At 30.6% G+C, this 12,547-nt stretch overlaps 1 protein-coding gene across 2 annotated transcripts in view; it reads left to right on the forward strand.

Annotated features, from left to right (window-relative positions):
- Positions 1–12,547, forward strand: part of LOC126735480 (NPC intracellular cholesterol transporter 2) — a 48,311-nt gene that overhangs the window by 18,173 nt on the left and 17,591 nt on the right. The window lies entirely within an intron of this gene.

Consider the following 12,547-nt stretch of genomic DNA (forward strand, 5'->3'; position numbering starts at 1 on the left):
ACTCTAAACTTCATTAAACTTAAACAACATTTTAAACTTACCTAGCAGACCATCAGTTTCGAGATTTTTTAGTAAGCAAATATGATTATTTATTATATATTTATTATTAATGAGTTGAAATTCAAAATAAAAGAAAATATATAATAACTACCCATGGCGATTGAACTTATATTGAATGAGGGAACGATTGAGGCCAACTAGGTGGCAAGATAAAAAAGAGTATAATTTGAATTAAGGTAAGCTCAGGACCTATTAACTAAGAAATATTAATTCCTAGGCGCTTATATACAGTGCTTTCATTTTAAAACGAACCACCCTTAATAACTTCTTAAAAAAAACACGTCAATTTAGATACACAGAAGGACGGTTAATGTTATATTTGACAAAGTTCCGTCAATCACCTCCTCACTTCCAGCTAACCTCACTTCGATATGTCAAACGGGAACCCCTATCGTGTGACACATTATTTAAGCAGCATTAAAATGTCTATTCAACAGTGCCAAAAAAAAAGTCAGTCATTAAGTCAAATGGTTGCCTCATAGTCATACATTATTAAGTTAGTTTAGCTGGAGGTGAGGAGGTGATTAACAGAACTTTGTCAAATATAAAATTATACTTCTCCCTGTATATCTACATTGACGTGTTTATTTTTTTAAGAAGTTATTAAGATAGTTTGTTTTGAAATGAAACCACTGTCTAAAGATGAAATGACATTACAAAAGATTTATTTATCTACAGGGGTAGAAAAGGTTATTTTTAATATTATTTATATTATTAAGAATTCAACTACTGTATTGTTCATGTTAAAACATTTAAAAATAAAGTTCTTATTTTATTAAGTACAATATCAAAGTACCAACAATGAACTAAAAAGAAACTCTTCAATTGTAAAAGACATCTATTCAATATACCCTTTAAGGCATTTTGACAATGAACAATTAAATCTATATTGTGTTCGGTATTGTATTTCCAGACCAAAATCTTAGCATTCTGCAAACTGATTAAAATTGTGAATTGTTCGTTTACCAGAATGGTATATAAAAAACATCTGCAGCAGGTTAGACATCTGTGTCTAACCTGCTCAGGTAAAACGTTGAACATCACATGTTGCACCACTAACTCAGAACTTTCAGAAGAATCGAACTTATTATTTAATATTTCACGCAAATCTAAAATATCTGCCAGTTTCCTTCTGTTTCAAGACTTTTCTAAAATTTAATGTGCACTCTTTCAATTAAATCTTTATAAGTGGAGTAAACCGGACTTTATATAAGTGAGGCAAAATTTTATATATAGACAAATGCATATTAGAGAGAAAAATATGATTTACCATTTATCAATCACCTAGATGGTTTATTAATAAATAGCATTTGGAAGCATTTTAAAACTAAGTAATTAACATGTTTATCCAATAACAATTTATCATGAAAGACTATACCAGGATCTCTGGCACTCTCTTTACAATTGAATTGATGAAGTTAATAATTAATTTTCTTTTTCATAGTATTCATCTACATTAATTAGAAGTCTATTAAGTTTACAATAATTTTTAGGGCGTGTCAAATAATTTTTATTAGTAAGTAGTCATTCATGGATCCAACAGAATAAGATAAGAAATGTATAAAAACATTAAGAAATATCATTGATATACATGATAAAAAATAATGGTGCTGGGCAATGTTATCATAAATAGCTTTATTTATGTAAACATTAAAATTGCTATTAGTTGAAGATGAGGCAACCAGGCACATTTGATGGAGTAATCGACTGCTTCAAACGCTTACTAAAATCACTATAAATGACATCATTTTGAATACGATGATGTGGCGTTAACTTTACAGTGTTACTATTTTGCCAAGAGTTTGCAGACGGTAGCTCAGAATTATTGGAGGCTTGGGATTGTTCAAAGGTTCACTTATGACTGGCTATTAAAGAATCTAAACTTGATTATAACTATTAAATAAGAGGGCTCCACTTAGTTTTTTTTTATAAACGAAAGAAAACTAAGAAAAAGACTTGGTATATAGGTTTCAATTAACAATTAAATGACCCTGGATAAAGTAGATTTAAAGAGGCAAAAAAAATATCTTAAAAATACAACCAAATTATATTTACATCAAAGATATGCATACACATCATGTTCTAATCTGTTAAATGTTAATAATTTATTATGAATTAAAATATGAATAATGTTGATATGATTAAAATAAGTTTGACAAAAGTAACATTTAAATTATGATTTCGCTACTAGGTAGATTTCAGCACTTGAAAAATAAATTGCAATTATTAAAGTTTTTAGTAGATATTTGTAATACGCAGGGGAATGTTCATGAACCTCTTTACCTAAGGCATATCAACCTTAACCGAGTTATATCTATTTAACTACCAAAAAAGGTACTGAAAAATACTGAACAAAAAATAACTAAAATTATAGATAAGAAATTGACGTATTAAATTATGATATTGATTAAATATTTGTAGCAATAAATTGAAATTAAAGGTATATTAATAGAAATTTAAATAAGTGAGACAAATCTATGGTTAGTAATATTTAAATAAATGGAATAAACTGGCCTGTATATTCCTCCAAGAAATGAACGGCTAGCCTTCAAAATCGAGGCTGTGAATGTATGCCATTTGTAGCTTAGCTATCGGGACTGGGAATCTCTAATACTAGCTCTAACTCTGGCTCCAGCTCCACCGCTTTCAGCTATTTCCCGAGGAAATCAAAAGCTTGCAGTCATCAACAATTGAAGGAGAATAAAGAGGAAAACGGAAAAGTAAAACCCTTGCTAAGTTTCATTATCTATCCATCAAAATCTTGGGCATCCTGCACCAGAATTATGAAATAAATGGTTGCCTAAAGGAACAAGATTAAGGACTATAAATTATAAACCATATTGGCCACTTCCTGCTTCACAAACTTCGGAAATAAAAAACTGGCCTTTTACGTGCGCTCCTACCTGCAACACGGGAACAAGTCCTCGAAAAATGGACCCAGTACCGACTAAATCAGTAACGACCCCACCTCTCGCCTAAGCTGTCAATATCAGCCAATCAGAGAAAACATTAATTAAGACTAATCAGAAAAGTGACGGACCGTCAACAGAAAGCATGGATAATTAAACCGAAGAGTGATGCGTTACAGTAGTAATGTGTCATTGACAGTGTGAATTTAAAGAAATATGAATAAAAGAAGTTGACTGAAATTATTAATGTAGTCATTGAAATTAATGAAATGTCAATGGAGCGTTAGTGAACAAGAATAGAAAAATAAAACGCTACAATGATCAAGGTTATATTTTTGTTCAGGGTATCAATTGGATAAAAATTGGATCTGACTTCTAACACAATAAAATATCTTTTAAGTAAACAAGTTTCGTTCAGCATACGTTCAACAGAATTATTAAAATCTCGTTTTACTTTTTAATTTAATTAGTTTAATTCCGTTGAACCAGCTCTTAGGAATTTAAATGTGTTTCGAGATTTTTATAGGTTTTCAATTTTTTTTTCTAATAACCCTTATTATAGCTGTTGGAAATTTTTCAGGGAAAACCACTCGCTTTTCGTACTAAACGAACCCTTTGTCGAATAATCTCTGTAAAAAAACTGTACAAAAATTGTATGGTATGATTAATGTCATTACATATTTGAAAGAAATATTTTTCCAATTAAGATTTTGTAGGTCTCTGTCAATACTAATAATGGTGGGGAGACAGTATACGGCGGGTAGGCCGTAAAGTCCCTTTCCGCCAACCCCTGAAACCTCGTCGTGACCTCTGACCACCCTCTACAGTGTCCCTTCTCTGTTAATAAATTTGAAATTAGCTCTGTGGTAATTAAAATCTTTGCAATCTAAGCTTTTGAAAAGATTGCTACTATTAGAGTTAAGTCAAATTCGATACCTGGGTTCTATCCTCTTTTACGGCAGGTTATACATGGGTTCATAATTAAAACAACACTCTTATTGCGCAATATTCTGCAATTACTATAAAACCCCGGCAAAAAATAAAGCGCCAATAAGATCAGAATACACTTGAGCTACATTTAAAGGCATGTAACAGTGATCTCCACCAGTGTCACTTAACCAAAAGAGCTTCGAAGCAAAAGAGGCTAGAGCAGCCATGTCGTCTGGTGCTAGGTAAACGCTGGCTAAAGATGTAAATTAACATGTGAGGGTGTGTTAAGAGTACCCACACAGACTAAGCATCACTTAAAGACTGTGGTGCTTGTACAGCGCCCGAATATAACTTTGTAGCTGTAAATACCACATCACCGTCGATCAACAAGCTATCCATCTATGATATTTCTATGTAGCCACAATTCATTTACACAAAGAGCATCAAAATTTAGGTCCACTATTTTCAAATAAAAATCTTTAAGTTTGGTCCTGAGACCATGAGTATTTTAAAAGGAAATTTTAATATCTTAATAGAAAAACAATTAAATATTATTAAACGTAGTTTCTCAAGTAAAAATTAAACTGAAGTAGTTGAAATTTTACTTAGAATAGAGTTGTTTCCTACCAATATTATTTAATAGTGCATTTGTTAGGATAATTTTAAATATTCCTAAAATGTAGAAACGCCATTGACACAAATATTATTGGTCTAAGTTTGTTTAATGACAGGAAAGTTTTTTTATGGTTGGAAATAAGGATGGAAACTTTTTATATTATGGATTTATAAGTATAAGTTTTTTTATCCGACAGTAAAATTATCATGCCAATATTAATTTATTACATCAAGACATCGATTTTTTTTTCATTTGATTATAAACAAAAAAAAAATTGGTTATATTTAGAACGGGAAGGAAAAGATCATTAATTGTCTTTAAATACTTATAAAAGTATAGGGACAAAAATAATACAAAAATATAAGAATCGTGGTGATGTCAGAAACAAGATAAAGTCGGAAAGAAATTTTTAAATTAAGAATATCATTTTAAGAATGAAATATTTATGACTCAGCACTTAAATATGGATAATTTATAATATATTATATAATAGATTTCTAATGAATGAATGCGCCAAAAAGCATTTATATGTTGAGCCAAATATGCTTTCGTAAAATATCGCCCATAAATAAGATACCGGGTGTTAAAATTTAATTTTCGAAACTGTTTTTTCTCTATAGGTCAAATTGTTTTTGAGATATTGACTTAAAAACGGGGAATCGGGCGTTTTTGGGGATGAGAAATATGATTTTATGCTATTTTTTGACATAAAGTGTAGAAAGCACAAGTTATACCATATTCACAAGCTGTGTCGTGCCATAAATTTGTTACTAGTACAGTTTTATTATTTCTTGAATTTTTTAAGAGAAAAAGGTATACTAAATTTATTTCTGTTAACAACCTGTTTTCAAAACATTTGCATTTAACTGTTCTGTTGCAAAATCAAAAACGCTAAACACGGATACTGCAGATAATAAATTACCATATTCATGGATACTTAACAATCATTCAACTAATGTCAAGCATATTGACATTAGAGTTAATACTTAATTTAAAAAATAGGTCTTATAACGTTACCTAAAAATGGAATAACTTTAGGTAATTAATAATGCCTAGGCATAATAAATAATGCAATAGTGAAATGAGAGATATGATTTTCATCTATGTTCAGGTAAATTTTAACAGTCGTGCGGCATCAAGACGCTACTGCCAACAGTATCCAAATAAAAGGCCCCTGAATCAAAGTATTTTTCAAAGATTATACAGTCGTCTAAACGAAACAGGGTCTTTTTACCCGCAGAGTCGTGTTGGGCGTCCTAAAGCAAAATCTGTAGAGCAAGAAGAAATTTTAGTGAGAGTGGGTATACTTATCCATGTATAAGACATTTGGCAAATACTACTCATGTGAAAGAAAACCGCAGTTTTAGAAATTTAACACACTGAAAAACTATATCCTTCTCATTTCAATCCCGTTCCACATTATTTATTACCAACTGATTTACCACCAGGCTTAAGTTTTGTTTTTTTAGGCTTGAATTTCAGCTTCAAAATCACAATCACGATTCCACATTTAATAAACAAAATCCTTTTTACGGACGAAGTGACCTTCACCAGACGAGTTGATTAATTGGCAAAATAATTATACCTGGGAACTGGAAAATCCATAATTAACCAGAGCACGCCACTTTCAGCAGACATTTTCTATTAATATCTAGTGTGGTATAATTGGAGATTTTATTTATTGGACCTTTTGGGTTAGCCGCAAGGTTTAATGGCAATCAGTATTTGCAGTTTTCGCTTATCCTCAGAAAAGAATTTGCGAAATCTACTCGATGATGTTTCTTTGAATTTACGACAAAACATGTGGTATACGCCCGATGGAGCTCCACCTCATTATTTAGTTGCAGTTCGCGATTAGATGAACTTTTCTTTTGGAGTTATGTTAAGTCATTAGTTTATACAGAAGAAATCCACACACGAGGGCAAAAGATTTATAATTCCACCAAGTATACCAACTTTATTCCAACTAACGCACTATTTAGTAAAAGAATTAAGGAAATGCCTGGAAGTGACTAGTGGACATTTTGCACGTTTGTTAAAATGATTTTTTCTATTATTTTATTCATTATTAATGTTATCTCAATTAAGTATTAAACTATTTTTAACTGTGTAACAGAATGTTTAAAAGCAAATATTTCGAAAACGCTTTGTTTAACCTAAATTAATGTACTTCTTTTTTTTTCTTAAAAATCATCATTGTATCAGTTACTTAAATAAAAAATAATAAAGCGGTACTAATAACAAAGTTATGACATTAAACAGCGTGGGAATATGGTGAAACTAGCAACCTCTAAACTTTATGTCAAAAGATAGAATGAATCATATTTCTTATCTCTAAAATCCCCTGATCCCCAGTTTTTAAGTCAATATCTCAAAACTAACTTAAGGTAAAGAGAAAAAACTGATTGGAAAATTAAATTTTAACACCCTATATTTTAATTATGAGCGACATTTTACTAAGGCATATTTGACTCAACATCGATATTTTCACGAGTTCAACTAAGAATTGCTTTTTGGAGCATTAATTATAGCCTGTATTTAAGTCCCAATTATTTAATGTTATGCAAACGCATTTTATATACGTGCCGCCCTAAACGCTTCCATATTTTCGTCTACCACTGTATAATCCAAATACACCCGTTTGTGAGCGTGGCATTCCACTATTTTTTTCTTACTAATAAATTTGAAAAAATACTTTAAGGATTTGTAACCAGAGAACTAAACTAGAGTACTATAAAACAATATTTATTTAAAAAGTTACATAAAATAATATTTAGAAAATGTATACAGGATATAGAAAACAATTTAGCAAGATTTACGGCTTTGAATGTAAACATTGTAAAAAAAATCCTCGGTTCCATACACTTTTGTTTTCAGGATGACATAGTTACACATACATTTCATTACAAGTTTAACCCCTTAGCGAGGGCCACATTGACCCTGATTTTTTCAAAAAGGGCGTGATATGTTGGGATAGTTATTTTAAAACGGCATTAAATTTTCTTTAAAATAGCGTTTAGTCTTTTAAGTTTGAGCTACGAATGGCCGAAAACTTGAATTTTAATTTATTTATTAGTACTTATGTTTAATCGTAATAATTGTTGTAAATATCGGTCGTTCACCTTTATATGATAAGTGTGGAGATAGTACAGTAACTGTTCAAAGTGTTTCCATACATTGTCAAGAATATCGAGAGCAATTTGATGAAATTCATTAGTAAAGCGGTTCCGTAAACCTTCGAAGGATTCAGAATGAACAGCATAAATTTTAGATATTTCAGATGTTTTCGCAAAAATAAATCAAGGGGAAACAAATCAGGTGCTGTCGCGCACTATTTGCTACTTCCAATACATCTACCAGGAAACATTTCATTTAAAAACTTCTTTACTTACATGCATAATGAGGAAAAGCTCCGCCTTGCTGAAATATTGGATTTTCTTCATGGTAACCATGATCGTTTTCCCTAATTTCGATCAATGCTTGGTTGACAGTATTTTCTAATAAGTTTCGATAAGTATCTTCATTTAAATTTCCCGTTAAGATACATGATCTAGTTATGTGATCACCGAAAATACCATCCTAAAATTTCTATGTTTGAACCTCATAAAAGGCTTGAGGACGGTCTAATATAGGCCGAAACATATATAAAAAAATTAATAATTCTTTATACAGTGGTCCGCGAAACTGCCGTTACATCACAAAGTTCTCTGGTACTTAATATAGGATTCATAGCAACTTGACCTAGAATAGCTACTTCTGCTTCATTTCTTATCATTTGCAAATTCCGTTTAAACCAGTTTGTCGCAATTTTGCTAATAATTCTTTTATGTATCTGAGATGTTGTCTACCTGCATGCCTCTCAATCAACAAAGTTGCCGTTACTTTTGCACATTAATTGTTTATAAAACACATTCAATCGTTTTCATTCTCTCTAGTAAAATAAACCATATTTTATCGAATCGAAAGGAAATAAAAACCACAAAATATCCATCTACAGCGGAAATACCAAACTACTTTACGGATGATAAACTTGAATTGTCGACTGATATTTTGTTACTTTAAAAATATTTTTTTTCTAACAAACCAAAAATGAAAGGTCCAGTAAAATGTTGATATTTTCATTGCATATAATGATGAGTAGCCAAATTTAAAAAACGAAGCGGAATTTTAAAGAAAATTGATTGCCCTTTCAAAAGAAATATCACAAATACCTGGTAAAACAAAATGTATCACAATATACCCCGTCCCATTTGAAAAAATAAGGCTAAGTGCCTTGCCGCTATGATGGTAAGGTTATAATGATAAAATTTGTCTATAAATAAAAATATCCCTCTCACACAAAAGCATACCGATCATTTTTTTTTTAATGTTTACATTTAAAACCGTTAACCTTGCTGGAAGGTTTTCGATGAGCCACTATGTATGTATTTATGTATAGGTTGGGGAATTGATTATCATGCATAGACCGGTGCTTAAAGGCGAAATTCGTGCGCTCTCCTAATTTCCTGCTACATCGTTTTTTATAGTACAACGTTAGTAAGCGTGTGACTTTAATGGGAGTAACCATATTACTTAAATTTAGGCTTAAATATTTTTGTGATACAGGCTTGAAATACATCAGTGGATAACCCACATAGAATCGTAATCTGAAGGTGTTTATGATGCCGCGTATTGCATAATGAAAATTATAAAATTATATTGGCATTTTAATAGAAATAAAATGTATACTCTAATAAAAGTAGATACATTTAAATACTAAAAACAAACATAATAATAAAACTTAAAGTAAACTTAACAAAAATTAATTATTTAAATAAAAATTCTCAAACCTACCTCCATATCTGGCTAAAGAATCATTTTTTAGAGTTTCTGGTGAAATGAAATTGGCACATTCAACAATTTTCTCTGGAAACTCCTCTAAATTTGTTGGTCTACTAATTCGTGTTTGTTATATGGCCTTCTTAAGGTTTAAATTTAAATTTTCTTTAAGGTTAAAAATATTTTTACCATAACCGCATTATAAACAGGAAAGCCATCTTATTAAAAATAGACCTATCACAGGCCTAAATCAGCAAGTATTTGACTGGCTGGAAGAACTTTCGCAACGCTTTGAACGTTTTGCAGCAAATGATGGTAATCAAAAAAAATGGCCCTACAATATGGTTGCGACGAAATTAAAAACTTCTGTGAATACGAAATTAAAAACTTCTGTGCTCATTTTCCTGAGACCAATATCGAATTAAGGAAAGATTATAATTTCCATGTAATGGAAAAGAAGATTCATCTGAAGAAAAATTTTTATTTTCATTTGCTTTCACAAAATTCTATTCTTCGCACTGGTCTTAGAGGAAATATCTCGTAAGTTTTGGAATATTTGAAACATTTGTACGAATGTTTTTTCCAAATACTGGTAACAATTGTATGGGCTATACCCAGTTCCTCTTCAACAATTCTACTTGATTATGTTGAATCCGTTTCTAGGATCATTTCTTCCAGTCGTTCTTGCTCGTGGACTCTTTTGATAGAAGGTTTTTGCAGTTTAGTGTGATATTTATGACAATTTTCAAGATAACAAAAATCTCTCAAACTTGTCAAAATTCGAAGATTTAAAATTGATCTTTCGCATGACAATGGTCTATTTCAAATGTAATTGAAAATAAATCCCTAGACTGTACCGCCGACTTGCATCCATAAAAACATTTAATAATTTATACTCTTTCGGAAGTAGTATAAACAACCAAAATAAAAGTTAACAGAGAAAAAAATAGCGCTTTAAAATTCAACCGTGCAGCGTGCAGTCATACAGCAAATGAGAAATGTCAATATTATAATAGTTATTTTATAAATAATAAAAAAAATTAAATACCTATCAGACCACCATAATAGGCGGCCGCTCATCGATGAAAGAAAGCGGAGTTGCCATTATTTCGGACAATGCATAATATTCAGTTCCCCATCCTGTATATCTTGATACATAATAATAATAAATAATATATATTCTTTATTCGTCAAAGTAATTCAAGTTTATAAAAATCAAACAGTAGTAACTAAAAGTATGCAAATAATAAACATACGGATTCGATTGCGGTGTATACGTGATGAATATCAAAATTTATTATTTGCTGCATGTCAAAAGAATTATTAATTCATTAGACTTTATTTGGTAGTTTTCCTTTTTAGTTAGTAACATTTTTTTTTGTTTTTTTTAACTAGTTTAGGATAGTTCTTACAAACAACATTAAGGCAATATTAAAGCACTATTTGTCTCTCAAAATAGATTTTGACTAAGACCGATGGAAAATAAATAATTATTTTAAATTGCTAATAATGTCATAAATCCATATTAAAGACTGAGTTATTTCTCTGCGTTTCAGTATTACAAAAGTGAAGCTTTTGAACATACTGTTAGATATAAGAGACCACCTGAGGCTTGAAATTATTTTTTTTGTTGATACATATACCTTAATTTCTATAGCTTCTTAATGAGCAAATTTAATTTTTTTTGTTAAATTTCTTATTACAAAACTTGTAGCAGCTGTGTTAAAATTGCCATTAAACTTAAATTTGACTGGAAAAGCATGTTTCAAGATATTTAACCTCGGTTTTCTTGTCACGTTTAATATTATTTATAAAATAATCAGACCTTAAGAAATTAACTTTACGTGTAAAAGTGTTAACATATACCAAGTTTATACGAGCACCTTAAAGTGGCTTACTGGTAACCAGTTTAAGATAATTTGCATGTATAAACATCCGTAAGCCGCTTTAGCGATCGTAAGCCGGTTTAGCTTAATTCGATTTAAATAAGTGGATAATCCGGTTTTAAACCACTTTAAACGAACATGTAAAAGCCTGTCACCACTCAACTGATTTAACACCCAGTGCTACCAACACAAATGTACAAATATTTTTAAAACATAAATATACATTCAAAGTTAGATGTTAATTTTTTTGCTAAATCATTTTGTTATGGCATTTTAAAGTATTCAATTTTTCAACTAATTGGCTAGTCAGCTGAACCAATTTTTTTCTTTTTAATTCCTAGGTCGGCAATTAAACAGCTGTTCTTAATCGTATTCTTAAGGTGAAATTCCTTTCTTAATCCTCTCATGTAAACACCAGCTAAACTTAATTATCTCTAAATCGGTTTAGCCGCTAAAGTGGTTTAAGTTCCCGTACAAACTTGGTAACGTAACGGTGTGCTGTGAGATACTAAAGCTGAATTCGAAAATTTGTTGCTTGCTCCTCGAGCAAACTCGTTTCTCAAATTCTTGATCATTTTTTTTTATATTTTCGAAAAGTAGCTATTGCTTTCGGCACAATATACTCGGAGTACAAATCGTAAGGGATGTTTTTTCTAGCCCACTGAAACTTTTATAAAAGGCAAAGTTAGAAAAGAGCTGCGAAGTAGTTTGATCATTGATGCACTTTTCATATTCAAATTCTTTGATATCATGCCTAACTAGACATATCATATAATAATTATTTATAGATTTTTTTAGACCTGATTCAGCTTATAAATATCACATTCATTATGTGATATTTTCAGATTGATATTCAGTATCCGATAATAGTCAATATATGACATGTCACCAGAACATGTCATATATTGACTAGTTTTTACACTGTCATATTATGTGTCATGATATTCCTTTCAATTTCTGATAACAAAAGTTGATTATGTGTATCATCTTTGCAATTTGACATTTTTGATGATCACATACTATTGGCCTGGGAATACAACCAATGTTAGTTAGAGATTATAAAATATAACGAATTAAAAGATAGCTAGGTTTTCATCCCAAAAGACTTGAGTTATTCAAGCAATTAAACATGGTTTTTATTCTCATTCATTCCTGCACACTTCAGTATAAGACGCTTTTTTATCATCATCTAGTCTGGTCTTATATGTAACTCCAATTCATTTTTAAATGCTTGATAGATGGCAATATAATGTTTTTTTTTTTAAAGTAACATGGTAGTGATTTATAGTACAGGAACTGCGACCTCCAAGCAGTTGTAAATTTAGACT

The sequence above is a fragment of the Anthonomus grandis genome, chromosome 4, assembly GCF_022605725.1.
Source record: "Anthonomus grandis grandis chromosome 4, icAntGran1.3, whole genome shotgun sequence".
Taxonomy (NCBI): Eukaryota; Metazoa; Arthropoda; class Insecta; order Coleoptera; family Curculionidae; genus Anthonomus; species Anthonomus grandis.